Here is a 13,632-nt window from a genome sequence, read left to right on the forward strand (position 1 = left end):
GAAACGACAAAATGTGAACCGGGCCAATCGTCTTCTCCGGAGACAGAGGAACGCCAAATTCCTTTGCCATAGCCGTGAACGCAGCGAGCAACCTGTTACACACATCTGAGTCATTCGGGCCTACAAAAAGGAAATCATCCAAATAGTGAGTAACTGACCTGACTCTTGCTTCCTATCTAACCACCCATTCCAGAAAGGAACTAAAAAGCTCAAAGTAATAGCATGAAATAGAACACCCCATGGGAAGACACATGTCACAGTTTTCCTGCAACCTGACAACCCAGCAAATGAAAACAATCCGGATGCACCGGCAACAGGCGAAAAGCCGAATCGATATCCGATTTCGCCAACCATGCTCCTTCCCCCACGCTCCTGATCAAGGCCACAGCCCTGTCGAAAGATGCATATGATACTGACGCATCATCAGGGGAGATTCCATCATTCACCGAAAAACCCTTCGGGTGCGACAAATGGTGAATTACCCGAAAAGAGCCCGGTTCCTTCTTTGGGACCACTCCCAGAGGAGATGCTCTAAAATCCTGAAAAGGCGGCGTCAAAAACGGACCCGCCATCCTACCCAGATCTACCTCCTTCTGCACCTTTGATAACAAAACATCAGGATGTTCTCGAGCCGACTTCAAATTTTCAGAAAAACCGGGGGACCTATGCAATCGAAACGGAATGAAAAAACCCTCCGAAAACCCAAAACGCAACTGACCGGCTGCCTCTTTATTGGGATACCGGTCTAACCACGGTCCCATCGCGACTACGTTCACTGCTGTCCTTCCTCTCAGTTTGCTGCTGCTTGACTGGCAACTTTCCCGCAGAGCGGGAACATCTAGCCGCCGGTGGGAACCTCCGCATGAGGAACATTCATGCCGGAATTTGCAGAGACCATAGAATCGACAGTGTCTCTCATTAATCAGCCAACAGGTACCGGGTCTCCGTACGACCACTGAACTGGAACCCGACGAACCCTGTCCAGCGGCCGCTGTTGGAAAGGGGTGTTGTTTCTGCGTCATCATAAGACGCAGCCATACCTCAGTCGCCTTAACCCCCCAACCAATCTCCGGGTGAATAGCTAACCGTCTCCTAAATTCCTCATCATACCTCCACCACGCAGACCCACCGTGAGCCTTGTACGAGTTGTAGATCATATCCTGATAAATGAACAACTCTGAACATCTACCCGGGTGCTTCTGACCCATAACACAACCCAATACGGCAAATGCTTGCAGCCAATTATTCATAGTCCTCGCCACTTTCGGGCGCACTCTATCCGCAAACCTTTCCACAGGTCTCCTTTCCTTGTCCACGGTATGTTGATCCACCGCAATCAGCGACCAAATATCCACATATTCATTACTCCAAATCTTCTTTTTAGTATCATCGTCTAAGTGCGAACCCAGCGCACTGACCCCACAGAACATGGCATCCTTGTACACCCCGGCAAGCGATGAATCAACCTTATTACCCTCCTTATCCGCATTAGCTGCGGGGGTCAATTGCCCGACCAACGCTCTCAAAACAGATATCACCGTTGCATTATCCACACTTGAAGAACCCAGCAGTGAACACTCATCCGGATTCGCCGTTGGAGGAGGGACTCCCATAGATGGAGGAACTCCGGCTCCCGAATAACCCGCCTGGATGCTGCTGTGATGACTTGTAGCCTCAGGAAGTGCGCTCAACGCAGCCAGGCTGGAAGTCCTTGACGGAACCCTCGACTCCCGGCGCCCAGGAGGAGGATTGAGAGCATGTTCGGGACTCACAGACGTGCACGACGCCCCAGACGCTGAAGACGGAGAGCCACGCCTCGAGGACCGGGTGTGGCGGCGGCCCCTAGAGGGGACACTGCGGCCTGAACGCCGTGATTTTCTGCACCTCCTCTAAGCATGCCGCCCCTGGTGACACGACCGCGGGGAAGAGTAGGAGGAAGAGGAGGAGGATCTCCGGCACCTACGCCTGTCCCGCCTCCCCTCCGGGGGGTACATGCCAACCGCCCCCGCCAAGAAAGCCTCCCTGTTACCCCCGGCAATGGCAGGAGCCGAAGCCGTGCTCTGACCCAGTTCCCCCTGTAAGCTTCCCACCTGTGGGGCAGGGCCGGGCCCAGTACCGCCCACTGGAACCATCCCTGTGGGGGGCGAAAGTGGCAGGACACCCCTTGGGGCCGAAGCCTGACCTCCTATGGGCGAATTCCCTTCCCCCCTTTGCACCGGGGGCTGACCACTACCCGGTTCCTCCGCAGAAGCGGAGGATGTAGCACTATGCCTCCCTCCCATCCTACGCCCCCGTGCTCCAGCATAATTTTTCCCCCTCTGCCGCACCCCTAACCCACTCCACACTACAGCCGCTACTGTGGGCACCGAAACCCGACTCTCCGGCTGCCTGCTCCGTGACGCAGGACCGGAATCGGGGGGGCGGGGACTTCCGCCTTGCCGCGTGCCGCCGAGACCCAGCGGCCGGCAAGGCGTCTTTCAGCCGCAACGGAGGGCGGGAGCGCCGTGCGGACCGCCTACCTCCCTGCAGCCCCTCCACCTCCAGCTGCTCAGCATGAACCACCGTGGCGGTGGTCAGTCCTTCATGAGGGGAATCGGTGACTGGACCCGGGACTCCTACAGCAGCAGGAGCCTGAGAAGCTCCCAGGTGAGCCCCTATCCCTGCCAACGCGCTGTGAAGCCACGACTCCCCCTCCTGCTGCACTCGCAAGCGCAGCGCCTCAATAAGAGGATCTGCCATGGTACCAGACAGTGCTTCCAAACAAGCACTTCCAGGATGTGCTCAAGGAGGAAAGAGGGAGGGCGGCCTCGGATGCACTGCTATATATCCCACAGGAAGGGGCTGTGCTACCCCTTCTTACTCCCATTGGTCCCATAATTTTTAACCCCAACCCCACCAGAACGTAGGTGGGCAGATCCAGTCACTATGAGGGAAGGGGAGGGGAAGAGAGGCACAACAGTCAGTGGCACTCTCCTTAATCAGTACAGTGCCAGCCATAATAATTTACATTTGACATAGGAAGACTGGAGACTGACTTGGAACTGTAAGGCCGGGATCACACACAGCGAGATACGGCCGAGTCTCGCAGGTTAAAACCAAGCTCTGGCGCCGGCACTCCGGAGCAGAGCGTGCAGCTGCACAGCAATACATGGAGCTGCACGCTCCGCTCCGGAGTGCCGGTGCCAGAGCTTGGTTTTAACCTGCGAGACTCGGCCATATCTCGCTGTAGTGTGACTCCGGCCTACTAACAACTGCCTGAGTGTGAAGGAGACTGACTGTGAACTTTCTGGGCCAGAGAGGGAAGAACACTGAACATACTGGGATCTATATTTACAGCTAGTAGAAGAGGAACGAGATGGTCTTACTAGTGGCTACATTTATGAATGCCAGGGGGTAAAGAAAACTGAATTTCTTATATTTACAGCTGCCAGAGGGAGAAGGTGATTTCTGGTGAAGTGGAGCAGAGGGAAAATGAAATACACATGGAGGATATGCAATGGGTTTTGAGTGTTATAGCCAGAAAGCATAGAATTCAGTCATGTGAGATTGCCCTGCAGCACCTCTAGAAGAGCAAAGATGCTGAAAGGAAGAGATGGACATAAAGGTAGAAAAATACATTTTTGTAGGAAATGGCACAGCAATGTTAAGTTCTTTGTGAACCTGACATTTCCATATGTCGGTCATTAGAGCCTCAGCTGGTGTCAGACGTGGCCAATGACAAATATGACACAGACTGATGTGCGCAGGTTTTCTGCTGGTGTGAATATGACCTAAGGCCACGGTAATGCCACTGAATCTAAGTGAGTGCTGATAATCAGGTGCACATTAAACACACAAGGTTCTGGGAAGTTGACAGGTATAAATCAGGCGTGAAGGTCAGTCCTCCCATCAGCTATAAATCTGCTACTGTAACATGTGAGCTTACACTCCACAGACAGCACAGCACGTGGAGGAGCCAGGAGCGGAGAGCATGTTAATTACTGAAATCCAGGAGCATTCCACAAATAGCGTGCATTTCCCAGATGGGAAAAATATGTTTTCTTCTGCACAAGTCGTATATAACCTACAGATACCACAAAAAATATAATGGAGACCTGAACTCCCCGAGCACAGAGCAGGCTGGAAAATAACAATAAACAGTTCATAGTGAAAGCCGGTGACGCTCCAGACACAGCGCAAATACAGCAGAAGCCAGAACCCAGCGAACCAGCAGGACGCGGCCGAGGACACGATGAACAAAATCAGAAATAAGACAAGTTGCCTACACGTCAGGGATGTCTACTAGTTTCTGCATTATTGTGATGATTGCTGACATAAAGAACCGATGTCTATAGGGAAACATCCATGTACAGTGGGTACGGAAAGTTTTGCGACGCCTTTAAATTTTTCACTCTGTTTCATTGCAGCCATTTGGTAAATTCAAAAAAGTTCATTTTTTTCTCATTGCTGTACACTCTGCACCCCATCTTGACTGAAAAAACAGAAATTTAGAAATTTTTGCAAATTTATTAAAAAAGAAAAACTGAAATATCACATGGTCATAAGTATTCAGACCCTTTTCTCTGTATTGAGCACCCTTTTGAGCTAGTACAGCCATGAGTCTTGGGAACGATGCAACAAGTTGTTCACACCTATGGGGATCCTCTGCCATTCTTCCTTGCAGATCCTCTCCAGTTCCGTCAGGTTGGATGGTGAACGTTGGTGGACAGCCATTTTCAGGTCTCTCCAGAGATGCTCAATTGGGTTTAGGTCAAGGCTCTGGCTGGACCAGTCAAGAATGGTCAGAGTTGTTCTGAAGCCACCCCTTTGATATTTTAGCTGTGTGCTTAGGGTCATTGTCTTATTGGAAGGTGAACCTTCGGCCAAGTCTGAGGTCCAGAGAACTCTGGAAGAGATTTTCATCCAGGATATCTCTGTACTTGGTCGCATTCATGTTTCCTTCAATGGCAACCAGTCTCCCTGTCCCTGCAGCTGAAAAACACCCCAAAGCATGATGCTGCCACCACCATGTTTCACTTTTGGGATTGCATTAGGCAGGTGATGAGCAATTCCTGTTTTTCTACACACATACCGTTCAGAATTATCACCAAAAAGTTCTGTATTCCTCTCATCAGACCAGAGAATCTTATTTCTCATAGTCTGAGATGTGTTTTTAGCAAACTCTATGGGGGCTTTCATATGTCTGGCACTGAGGAGAGGCTTCCGTCGGGCCTCTCTGCCATAAAATCCCGACTGATGGAGTGCTGCAGTGATAGTTGACTTTGTGGAACTTTCTCCCATCTCCCTACTGCATCTGTGGAGCTCGGCCACAGTGATCTTGGGGTTCTTCTTTACCTCTTTCACCAAGGCTCTTTTCCCACGATCGCTCAGTTTAGCTGGACAGTCAGGTCTAGGAAGACTTCTGGTGGTCCCAAACTTCTTCAATTTAAGCATTTTGGAGGCCACTGTGCTCTTAGGAACCTTGAGTACTGCAGGAATTCTTTTTTAACCTTGGCCAGATCTGTGCCTTGCCACAATTCTGTTTCTGTCTCTGAGCTCCTTGGCCAGTTCCTTTGTTTGACCTCATGATTCTCATTTGGTCTGACATGCACTGTGAGCTGTGAGGTTTTATATAGACATGTGTGTGTGTCTTTACAAATCAAAAGTTTAATTAAACACAGCTAGACTCCAGTGAAGGATTAGAACCATCTCAAGGAAGATCACAAGAAAATGGACAGCATGTGACTTAAATATGAGTGTCTGAGCAAAGGGTCTGAATACTTATGACCATGTAATATTTCAGTTTTTCTTTTTTAATAAATAAGCAAAAATTTCTACATTTCTGTTTTTTTTTCAGTCAAGATGGGGTGCAGAGTGTACATTAATGAGAAAAAATGAACTTTTTTGAATTTACCAAACGGCTGTAATGAAGCAAAGAGTGAAAAATTTAAAGGGGTCTGAATACTTTCCGTACCCACTGTATGTATATACCGCTCTGTAAGGAAACAACAGAGACCCCTACTGGCAAAAGAGCACAGCACAGCACGCTGAGCAGAGTTGTGCTGTGATACATATTATAATGGTCATACGGCAGCTCGCAATAGAGCTTACAAAGACAGGTGTACGTGGACAGGCTTACTGCTAGCCACTTTGTAAAACAGATCCAAGGGTTTGCCATGGCCTTCACCTTTTAAATCAATAGACCTGGACTTGCACAGACGCCCCAAATTTTGGGCCACGGAGCAGGCTGCTGGCCGGTGGAGTAATCTGGCACACAGTCATCACACAAATTCTTTACCAGCAGTTCAAAGTCAGGGACAGACATGGTCAGAATATGAGTCAAGATGATGAAACACGGATACAGGAACGTAAACGGTGGCAACACCGGGGTTATCAGCAGGGAACAAACACGAACCAGAGATATAAGTAACCCTAAAGCTCCCTGAGCGGTGCCACAAGTCCCAGGAAATGCATAGAACTGCTGTATTGTCGCTGGCAGCAAAGCCATGGTGCCGCCCATTGACAGGAGCATAAACACAGGACTGATGGACCTCCAGACACTTGGGCGAGGCTTTTCAAATGAAGGAATCTCCTGACAAGATGGTTGACATTGACGTTATTAGCTGAACGTTGTGGTCAGCGCTGGTGGAGGAGGATCACCCGCATGATGTGCAGGCAAACATTGTGATCAGCACTGGTGGAGGAGGATCACCTGCATAATGTGCAGGCAAACATTGTGATCAGCACTGGAGGAGGATCATCCGCATCATGTGCAGGCGAACGTTGGGATCAGCGCTGGAGGAGGATCACCCACATGATGTGCAGGCGAACGTTGTGATCAGCGCTGGCGGAGGAGGATCACCCGCATGATGTGCAGGCGATCGTTGTGAGAGGGTACTTGGGAAAACATTGGGGATGCGGAATGAAGAGGGAAGTTCCATTGGAAGGTTACAGGGATGACTTAGTGGATGGGACCTTAAGTGTAATATTTTTAATTAGCAAGTAACCACTCCTAGCCCCTAACCCCGATAGCTGGCCCATCAGTGCGTCTTTATTGGCAGAAGTTGGTCTGTCCTGGGCCTCTCTCAGGTTTTCTCTGATCTCAGACCAGATGAATTTTAATTTGCTAACTTCCTTAAAGACTACCCCTTGTTTTACATTACACTGCTCCATAAATCAATAGTAAAAATCTGAAACTCTGTAACACATTATGTTAGAGAATTGTGTTTCTTTTTCTTCTTGGACTGATATACTCTCAAAATTCACAATTCACAGGTAAAATGTGTCTTCAGTTAATACAGATTTTCCCACCACCGATTCAGATGACAGCTGGTGCTTATACAGCTCTATGGAAAAACGTGACATGTTTTTCTTTCTGGGTTGCGTAACTCAGACCTTACAGAGTAGCCGTGTTCTACTGAAATGACACTGCGCACCAAACCTGCCACCACCTAAAAAAGTCTTTTCTTTGGAGGATGGCAGGTCAGTAATGAAATCCGTGAAGAGATGGAATCAAAAACCTCTAGTAGATGGAGAAGATGGCAGGATGGAGTTAGGGTTATTTTGGATCAGGTGCAGATTTCATAAACCATTCTCTGCAATCTCAAACAATGGTTGGCTACTGAAAATTCCTGAATACTACTCGGATTGTCCCAGAATGACCTGCGAGCACTGAATCATGGAACTCATAATGAACTTGCACACCAAACTGGGGGGCTACAATGTTTGGGCGAGAGCATTGTCAGGGGCCAACGCTTGAGATCTACAGATCTCCTCAAGTAGATTTAGAGAAATAGAGGACATCACTATACCTTCAGAAGAATGGGGACTTGTTCACAGTCCTCGGATTGAGATGGTCAGAAGCTTTGTAGAGTTATTATTATTATTATTATTATTTATTGTTATAGCGCCATTTATTCCATGGCGCTTTACATGTGAGGGGGGTATACATAAAAACAAGTACAATAATCTTAAACAATACAAGTCATAACTGGTACAGGAGGAGAGAGGACCCTGCCCGCGAGGGCTCACAATCTTCAAGGGATGGGTGATAATACAGTAGGCGAGGGTAGAGCTGGTCGTGCAGTGGTTTGGTCGATCGGTGGTTACTGCAGGTTATAGGCTTGTCGGAAGAGGTGGGTCTTCAGGCTCTTTTTGAAGGTTTCGATGGTAGGTGAGAGTCTGATATGTTGTGGTAGAGAGTTCCAGAGTAGGGGTGATGCGCGAGAGAAGTCTTGTATGCGATTGTGGGAAGAGGAGATAAGAGGGGAGTAGAGAAGGAGATCTTGTGAGGATCGGAGGTTGCGTGCAGGAAAGTACCGGGAGACGAGGTCACAGATGTATGGAGGAGACAAGTTGTGGATGGCTTTGTATGTCATGGTTAGGGTTTTGTAATGGAGTCTCTGGGCAATTGGGAGCCAGTGAAGGGATTGACAGAGGGGAGAAGCTGGGGAATAGCGGGGGGACAGGTGGATTAGCCGGGCAGCAGAGTTTAGAATAGATTGGAGGGGTGCGAGAGTGTTTGAGGGGAGGCCGCAGAGCATGAGGTTGCAGTAGTCAAGGCGAGAGATGATGAGGGCATGGACTAGGGTTTTTGCAGATTCTTGGGTGAGGAATGAACGGATGCGTGAAATATTTTTGAGTTGAAGTCGGCAGGAAGTGGAAAGGGTTTGGATATGTGGTTTGAAGGAGAGATCAGCATCAAGGATTACTCCGAGGCAGCGAGCTTGTGGGACTGGGGAGAGTGGGCAGTCATTTACTGTAATTGATAGGTTCGTAGGGGGGGTCACGTGAGATGGGGGAAAGATGATGAATTCTGTTTTGTCCATGTTGAGTTTCAGATATCTAGTGGAGAAGAAGGATGAAATAGTGGACAGACATTGAGGGATTCTGGTTAGTAGGGAGGTGATATCTGGTCCAGAGATGTAGATCTGTGTGTCATCAGCATAAAGATGATATTGAAAGCCATGAGATTCTATGAGCTGTCCCAGGCCAAAGGTGTAAATAGAGAACAGCAGGGGCCCTAGGACTGAACCTTGTGGGACTCCGACAGATAGGGGGCGAGGTGAGGAGGTGGTGTGTGAGTGGGAGACGCTGAATGTCCGGTCTGTTAGGTATGATGAGATCCAGGAGAGGGCCAAGTCTGTGATGCCGAGGGATGAGAGGGTCTGTAATAATAGGGAATGGTCCACTGTGTCAAAGGCAGCCGACAGGTCCAGGAGGAGGAGGACAGAGTAGTGTCGCTTGCTCTTGGCAGTTAAGAGGTCATTGGTGACCTTAGTAAGGGCAGTTTCAGTGGAGTGGTGTGACCGGAAGCCAGATTGTAAGCGGTCGAAGAGGGAGCAAGAAGAGAGATGGGAGGACAGTTCAAGGTAGACGTGTTGTTCCAGTAGCTTGGAGGCGTATGGGAGAAGTGATATAGGGCGATAGCTAGATGCAGAGGATGGGTCAAGAGAGGGCTTTTTGAGGATAGGTGTGATGGAGGCATGTTTAAAGCTTGAGGGGAAAACACCAGTTGTTAGTGATAGGTTGAAGAGATGGGTTAGGGTTGGGATGAAGACTGTGGTGAGGTTTGGGATGAAGTGGGATGGGATCGGGTCGAGTGCACAGGTGGTGAGATGTGATCTTGAGAGTAGAGTGGAGAGTCGATCTTCTGTAATGGTGGAGAAGTTGGTTTTGAAGGTGGAGGGCTGGGAAGTCGGGAGGAAGGGCTCTGGGGGTTGTTGACCAAAACTGTCCCTGATGTTATCAATTTTCTGCTTGAAAAATGAGGCAAAGTCTTCAGCTGAGATGAGTGGGGAGGGAGGAGGTGCTGGGGGGCGGAGGAGAGAATTGAAGGTGTTGAATAACTGTTTAGGGTTGTGAGACAGGGAGGATATGAGAGATGAGAAGTAGGTCTGTTTAGCTGTGGCGAGTGTGGTCTTGAAAGTAGTGAGGGACTGTTTGAATGCGATGAAATGCTCGTTGGAGTGGGATCTTTTCCATCTGCGCTCAGCAGCCCTGGAAGCTCGCCTCAGCTCTTTGGTCAGGCTGGTGTGCCAGGGCTGTCTGTTGATTTTGCGAGTTTTGGTATGTGTAAGTGGGGCAGCGGATTCCAAAGCTACAGCTATTGTGGTGTTATATAGAGCGGCAGCGTCATCCGCATTGTGTAAGGAACTTATATCTGTAAGAGGGAGGAGGGATTCGGAGAATGAGTGTAGGTCAAGGTGTTTAAGATTCCTGCGAGGGTGTGAAAGTTTGTGGGGTGGGGATTGTAGACATGGAGTGAAGAGGGAAGAGAATGTGAGCAGGTTGTGGTCAGAGAGAGGAAGAGGTGAGTTAGAGAGGTTAGATAGGGAGCAGAGGCGGGTGAAGATGAGGTCCAGTGTGTGGCCATCTTTGTGGGTGGCTGTAGAAGACCATTGAGTGAGGCCGAAGGAGGAAGTGAGAGATAGAAGTTTAGTGGCAGCTGAGAGGGAAGTGTCAATGGGGATGTTGAAGTCGCCCATGATGATAGTAGGGATGTCCGCGGAAAGGAAATGAAGTAACCAGGTGGTGAAGTGGTCAAAGAAGGTGGTGGCTGGCCCTGGGGGGCGGTAGATGACAGCCAGTTGGAGGTTGGAGGGGGAGTAGATGCGCACAGAGTGCACCTCAAAGGAAGGGAGGGTAACAGAGGGTGGCAGTGGGATTGGGGTGAAGGAGCAGGTATCTGACAGGAGAAAACCAACTCCTCCACCATGTTTGCTGCTGGGGCGGGGGGTGTGAGAAAGGTGGAAGCCGCCATACGAAAGTGCAGCAGGAGAGGCTGTGTCAGAAGGGGTGAGCCAGGTTTCGGTGATGGCGAGGAAGGAGAGTTTGGTAGTAACAAAAAGATCATGGATGTAGGAAAGCTTGTTGCAGACAGAGCGAGCGTTCCACAGAGCTCCTGTTAGTGGGACTGGGGAAGCGGGGGCTGGGTGAATGGGTATAAGGTTGGAGAGGTTACGGAAGGTTGTGATAGAGCGTGGATGGGAGGTAGAAATGACTGTGGGAATGTGGTGAGGAGGACCAGGATTTGGAGAGATATCACCAGCAGTGAGAAGGAGCAGAGAAAGTGTTAGCAGGTGGGAGCAGGAGAGGGCATGAGGGGGCTGTCTGTGTTTGGAGACAGAGGATTGTATGTTAAGGAACAGTTTTGAGGCGGAGGTGAGGTGGATGGGGAGGATTGAAGAAGAGATGAACAGTTCCTTACTAGGAGTAGGGATTAGGGGAATTAGCAGAAAGTGAAGGATTATTGGGGTGAAAGTGAAAACAAACAGAAACATTGTTTACAGTGACTGTGTCCAGTTACCTTCAGTTCCCTTCTGGTTCAATTCTGGTTTTAATTCTTAAATTAATCTTCATAGAGTTCATTGGCTTTTAAGCTTTTAGTACCAGGTCTAAATATAACCACAAAGTCCAATCTAGAAAAGAACCAAGTCCATCTCACTGTCTCGTATTTAGTCTTCTAGCAGACTCTAGATAAGGTTTTTGTGGGCTGTAACAACAGGGACTATCACCTACAAGGAGCTGGCGCCATTCAGGAGTCCCCACATGGCTCTCAGAAGCAGAAAATTGTGAGGTAAGTCTGATGTACAGCAGGCAATGTTGAAGAAAGGTAAAGAAATTAAAAATTGATCACTAGAACACTGATATGGCAAATTTACATTAGACTCATAAATTGTCGGTGGTCTGCAGCAGCTCAGGCATAAAAGCTTCATAATGCTGAGTCCGCACTGCAAAGCCTGAACTAACTGAGCCAGGTCTTGCATTTGATCAACCCCTCTTTAGAAGTGATCTATACTTTTAGATCAGCTATTCTGTCACGTGGAAACTGTTCGTGGTAGTGTGGGGAAGGTGACTTGACGGACAGACTTGACTGAAAGTAGGAGGGGACGGTTTGTGCACTATAGACGAAGATTGCTAATGACAGAAGGGTAACAGCTGGGAAAGATAGAAAATGGAGTGCAGTACCTAGAATTGACCACAAGATGGCAGGGGGGAGTGTAGTTCAGGACTTGACATCAGCTTAGGGCTTAAGAAACTGTTTAGTCATGGGGAGCGGGGAGATAGGAACCCAGGAGGGAAATTCCCAGTGAGAGAGGGGATAAATAGGACAGGTTAAGGTTCCAGGTTAGGTTAGTCCCGGGAGGAGCTCAGGAGGAGAAGACTCAGGACAGAAGACTGAGACCGGTGGAAGAGTTCGACCAGGGGACTGACAGGAAAAGACAGTCAGGGGGGAGGCCCTGACACGACGGACCGCAGGACAGATGAGGCCCCGGGAGTAGAGATGAGCGACTTTGCCTTTTTTAGGGTCGAGTCGGGTTTCATGAAACCCGACTTTCTCAATAGTCGAGTCGAATGAAATCGGCCGACTTTAGGGAAAAGTCGTGAAACATTAAACCCAATGCAAGTCAATGGGGAGAAAAGTCGGCAGTGAGTGGAGGACTGTAAACACACCTGGCATGAATTTTCACCCTAGAGTCGGCGAAATCTCTCTCTCTTCTCTCTCTCTCTCTTCTCTCTCTCCCTCTCTCTCCCACTCCCACTCCAGCTACGCTCCTGCTACGCTCCGCTTCTCTCATTGGCTGAAAAAAGTCACGTGCAAGCATTCGGTGAAACCCGACTTTGGCGCTTGGGTCGCCGACCGCATGGCCGACTTCACACTGTGGTCGGGTTTCGTTTTATGAAACCCGACTTTGGCGAAAGTTGGCGACTTTTGAATCTGACTGACCTGTTTCGCTCAACTCTACCCGGGGGTACCGATTGGACGACAACCTCGGACAGGTGAAGCGCTGGCAGCAGATTGGTCTAGGGCAGCCCCAGCGAAAGATCCGCGAGGGACGTCACTTTGACAGAAGGAAAGATGAAGGTACCCGGGCCTGGAAACGGAGAACTGTAAAGGAACTACGGTGCATGTCTATGGTCATCAGGAGGACGGCCAATAAACCCGCATCTGTTACAACTGAAATCTGCCTCCATCTCGTCTTTGCATCGCCTGGTGTCTGTGCCGTCTGGACCTAGTAAGCAGTGGACCACCCCCCAGTCTGGCCCTTACCACATTTGGCGTAGTTGGCAGGATCGCCGCCGCCAATACTACAACTTCTGCGGCAAGCCTGCGTCAGGAGAGCTAAAAGGACTTGAGCTGCCCTCCTGTGAATTACAAATTTGCTTACCTGTGGATTACAAATTTACCTGCCTGTGGATTACAAATTTGAGACTTGATTCTGGATCCTGGGCTATCATCAGAAGATCCGGGGTGGTACCAGAAGCCGGACAACATGGCCGTGGTCCTTCAACGCCAGGAAGAGGCCCAAGTGTTTGCTGTTGCTTTAGATGGACTGGGGTCGTCTCAAATTCACCCCTGGGGAAGCGGTGTATATCTGGAGACCGCCACCCCCTCATACTGGACCCAGGAAGATGGGTGGAGAAGCCGACCATCGCCCCACCCAAGGGCGGGAGCGGCCTGGGTGGGAAGACCGGCTGCGGCTGTTTGGTGCCATTCGACTGCTGTACACCGGACGGGATGCGACGCTGCAGCTGCCGTGGCCTCAGATGCCTGGAATGGCAGTGGGGTCAAGAGGTCGAATCCTGATGGGAGACCTGCTTTCGGGAGCCACTGACAACCCCCCAGACATTGGGCGGAGAGGAGGAGCG

The sequence above is a fragment of the Dendrobates tinctorius genome, unplaced genomic scaffold (assembly GCF_039654945.1).
Source record: "Dendrobates tinctorius isolate UK_male_01 unplaced genomic scaffold, ASM3965494v1 ptg000028l, whole genome shotgun sequence".
In the NCBI taxonomy this organism is placed as follows: Eukaryota; Metazoa; Chordata; class Amphibia; order Anura; family Dendrobatidae; genus Dendrobates; species Dendrobates tinctorius.